Source organism: Prunus mume, linkage group LG3, assembly GCF_029339155.1.
Source record: "Prunus mume cultivar Tortuosa linkage group LG3, ASM2933915v1, whole genome shotgun sequence".
NCBI classification, from domain to species: domain Eukaryota; kingdom Viridiplantae; phylum Streptophyta; class Magnoliopsida; order Rosales; family Rosaceae; genus Prunus; species Prunus mume.
Window position 1 is genome coordinate 17,840,780 of NC_142700.1, and position 4,383 is coordinate 17,845,162.

Consider the following 4,383-nt stretch of genomic DNA (forward strand, 5'->3'; position numbering starts at 1 on the left):
GGGGGTAAGTGTCACATCATATATGCTAATGAGAGGGAGGGTTATGAGGTGGAAATGTCGTTGGGGGTTTGTGGAAATTTTCTTTTCCTTATAATATTTTTAAAGAGTTATAAGATTGATTGATTGGATGTAATGGGAATATGCCAGAGAACAAAAAAACAGAAACAAAAAAGACAAGAAAAAGAAAAACAACCGTATATGAGCCGTATGTTTTATAGTATACTACACCACCCTAATTTACCGTGTCACACGCTTCACTAAAAGTCATTATGACAAAAATTCTTCTGAGCCAGACCTAAGGTCTTCCGAAATTGTGGATTTGCAGGCGTGCTTCTAGGCTATGCTTTGTTGATGTTAATGATGTTAATGATAATTTCAAAAACTATATATATATATATATATATCCATATGTACTAAAAATTAGTTTTCTTCTTGCCACACAAATAAGTTAATAACACTTTTAAATCATGCCTTTTTTTGGATATTATACACAATCACAATAATTCTACATAAAAGTTTACCACACACTTGACAATGTTGTTTATACTCACAACAGTTTCACTACACTCAACTGCTTTATTTCAAAGTTGATTATTCTCAAGATAAACAACTTTTTTTGAAGTACAACAATACTAAACTGACACTACGGCTAACTCAAAGCCGTAAGTCAAAAGTAACGGATAATTTGAATATCTTTATTTAGTAAAGCCCAAACATATCTTAGAAATCAACCCAATAAGGCCCTCCCATAAGAAGCAAAGCAAGCTCTAGTTCTTTCTTCTTTCTCATACATACAGTCCAAACTCATAGGCTCATAGTGGTGCCGGATCAATGAAATAAGAAGCAACACTATCTTTCATGACTTTTCCAGCATGTGTGTAGCCATCATCTTTTTTGTAGACAAGATCCGCCACTCTTGTTAAATTAAGAACACGTACAAGGATAGGCATTGGCACAGAGGTTGGTCTGAGGAACTCCTCGTTGGTGTCTTTCCACGAATCCACAATCTGTTTGTTGAAGGCATCAATTATTTCCTGCTCATCTGACACCTCATATTGCTTCCTGTAACAATCAATGGCAGAAGCAACATGCCCTCTCTCTTTCTCAAACTGCAAAAATATAATCCAAAATTTGTGAATTGTAACTCTAAACTCTACCGTGGTTTTGGTCGGAGAAGCAAAGCGGTTTTGGATTTGAGAATTGTGGTTAGAGTGGTTATAAAAAAGAGTCTAATCCAGCTTGTCAGAGTAAAAGTAAGAAAAGGGATTAATTGTGCTCTATCATAAGCAATAGGAACCCTATAAGGGAAATCGACAAGTAATTGTAAGCACAAATATTTGTGCTTTTAAAAGTCAGATCACAAAAACCACTCAGAGAGCACAAAAATATATGGTGTGAGCAAATATTTTTGACAATTAAGAAATATAGAAAAATTAATAAAATTTGATGGAAGGACCAGAGCGGACATATTACTGAATGCGTGTGAGGACTATAAAATTTAAGAATTGAATTCAAAGACTAATTAAAGTGAGAATCATGTAATAGTGAACTCCAATAGCTACTTTTGTACCTTGCTCGAAACAATGTCATCCATGAGCCTAGCAATGGTATTGGAAGCTCTAAGAATTTTAGGGTCATTCAACAACCACTCAAAGGACTCCTCGGTTACAATGTCTCCCATGCCAAGTAAAGACATAGTTGCAAGTGTGGTGTGCCCAGCAGATGCTCTAGCAACACGCATATATTCCTCCATGCTGGGGATGCATCCTTCGTGGAACCATTTGGCCTCATCAAAGTAAGCTTTGGCAATAGTTTTCCACTGCATATGTGGGACATAAATATTATGTAAATTAATTAAAATAGTGAAAATTAATAAGCGGTGTGTTTCTTTAATTAATTAACATACAGCTTCTTTTGCATAGTGAGCTCGGTATGCTCTTCCTTCCTTCACCATCTCCTCCTCAATTTCATTGAAAACATTCAAAAGCGCATGGAAGAATATTTGCATGTAGTCTGGCAGTCCATCCATGCAATTGGCATGCCATCTGTAAATTGCATACACCATATTCATTTGAAGCATATAAAATATAAACAAAACAATTTTTTTTAGTAAATAATTTCAAACCTTTGATGAATTGCTTCGGTAAAGATCTCAAGTTCTTCAAATGTACCGAATGCATCATAGATATCATCCATTACAGAAATCAGGGCAATAAGTTTTGTGAGAAATTTTCTTCCAACAAGGTATTGGGGCTCAAAATAGACCCCCAAAATCCAGCAGTACAACTCCACAATTCTGTTTCTTGCAAAAGGCAGCTTCCTTCCAAAGTCTAGTTCTTTCCACCACCTAATCGACGGCATTAATTAGTGAGTTACTAACTTAATTACAGTCGGTGCTCGTAATTAATCTCACATAATTAAAAGATAACCTACCTAATAATCTCACTGAGCTCCTTGTTTGTGCAAAGACTGAATAAGATTGAAATCTGACTTGGCAAGTTTTAATAGAGCTTCATTATATGAAGCTTCATCTTGGTAGATGGACATGAACCGACGGGCGCATAACCTCTCGAGACTCTTTCGGAGCGGTCTCTCTAGGGCTTGAGCTATTTGTTCTGCCAGTTCACAGCTTACATGGGTTGTTGCCGACTCCAGATGTTTTGTCGTGAAAACAAGAGCCTCTTCTAGTATATCTTCTCCGTGCACCCTCAGATGCGTTGCTTCATAAAAGCTTAGCATTCCCGGCACATCAGCGATTAAGCTTTCCTTGAAGCCTCCATTTTTACTATCTTTGAATTTGTTGAATATTCCTGCTCGATTGCAGCAAATTTACACATAACACATAAATATTAAGAAATAATTTTGGCCAAATTCAATCTCATTACATTAATTTCTCTAATAACTTACTGCATGAAACATTATGTCCATGTTGTCTTAGTAGCCGAAAACCAAGGGAAACTTTGTATAGATCACCATCACCATCATCATCATGGAAATGATTTGCAGCATATATATGTTCCAGCGCTTCTTCTATTTCCCTTTCAAAGTGGTACGCCATGCCGAGGCGCTGGATTGCATCCATTAGCTTCATCTGATTCCAAAAATCATCTCCACTGGTTGTGAACACTTCCCTCCTCACTACTAGTTTCAGTTCATCAACTTCTTCTTGCTTATGGGCATAATTTATCTGTACGTTAAATGAGCAAAATACATGTCAAATTTCTTTCGAAACAAAACAAAGAAACATGCGCATTTAGTTATTGAAACAATTTGTATGATATATAAATTACTATGTCTTCAGAATCATAATTGATAAACTGATCCCCCCAAATGCTCGGTTGGTAGTTTGCTGTCCGTCGAACAATTTGATCAGGCTTAGGATTTTTTGATTGAGATGCTGAACCAGCTTCTTGCGACATGATTTGTACTGGTGTAAAAGAATTTCAGATCTTTTGCTTTGCAAATATGGAAACATTGCTTGTGTACTATTTATAGGGAAGGGATCGTATGTTTAAGGTCGTCCCTTATCTCTTACCCGCGGGCCCGGCCGATTAGGAAGATAGCTCTTGTGGGACATCTTTTGTAATCTCAAGTGACTCTCGACCGATCATTTGTTGGAAACAATCAGAATGTTGTATAATATAATATTAGAAAATTATAATATTTATATTTAATTTTTTTAATAATTGAATGGAAATTAAATTATGGAATCTGTGACTTCAAGGAGAAATTACAGAATAATGTATCACCACAATTTAGTGGTGATACTTCAACTCAAAATACGTCATGTGTCAATCTTTTTTAAATAAATTTGATTTTTTTACAAGCTGTATTTAAAATTCATTATTTACATTTAGAATAAAATTGTAGAAAGAGAAAAAACAAAAGACGCCATAACCACCTCCCTCCCACCCCAACCCAATTTCCCCACTCCCACTGCTTGCCGCCCCCTCCCTCTCTCTCTCTCCATAAAAATCTGCAAGATCTCTTAAACCATGGGAGCAGAAAACAAAACCAATATCATATATTCTAAGTATGTCAGGAGTATCCATCACTTCAACCCAGTTCGAATTTTTTTAAATTTTCAACTTCGGTTTTCATTTTCAAGCATAGCTCAAGAAAAAAAGTAAATTGTAAACTGGGTTGGTGTTTTTTGTCTTAATATGTATTAGGAAGTGAGTGATGGAGGAGGAGGAGGAGAATCTTAATCCCTTTGGTAATATTGTGGAGAAAAATCAGCCCAAAAAAAAAGGCGTTATGACGCTCTCTGCACTTCGATCCAATGAAATAGAGATATGGTTGTTGTTTATGGAATAGAGAGATGGACGGAGGAAGAAAATGATAGGGAGGGCGCGTCAGTCAAGGGAGCTAGGGTTGGGGTGG

At 36.3% G+C, this 4,383-nt stretch overlaps 1 pseudogene across 1 annotated transcript; it reads right to left on the bottom strand.

Moving 5' to 3' along the window:
* Positions 1-530: 530 nt before the first annotated feature.
* Positions 531-3,447, bottom strand: LOC148918942 ((-)-alpha-pinene synthase-like; annotated as a pseudogene). Its single transcript, XR_016125208.1, has 7 exons — positions 3,291-3,447; positions 2,908-3,187; positions 2,434-2,810; positions 2,126-2,347; positions 1,907-2,045; positions 1,571-1,819; positions 531-1,109 (listed from the first exon to the last, which is right to left on the bottom strand). The product of XR_016125208.1 is annotated as a (-)-alpha-pinene synthase-like (transcript).
* Between the last annotated feature and the right edge of the window lie 936 nt (positions 3,448-4,383).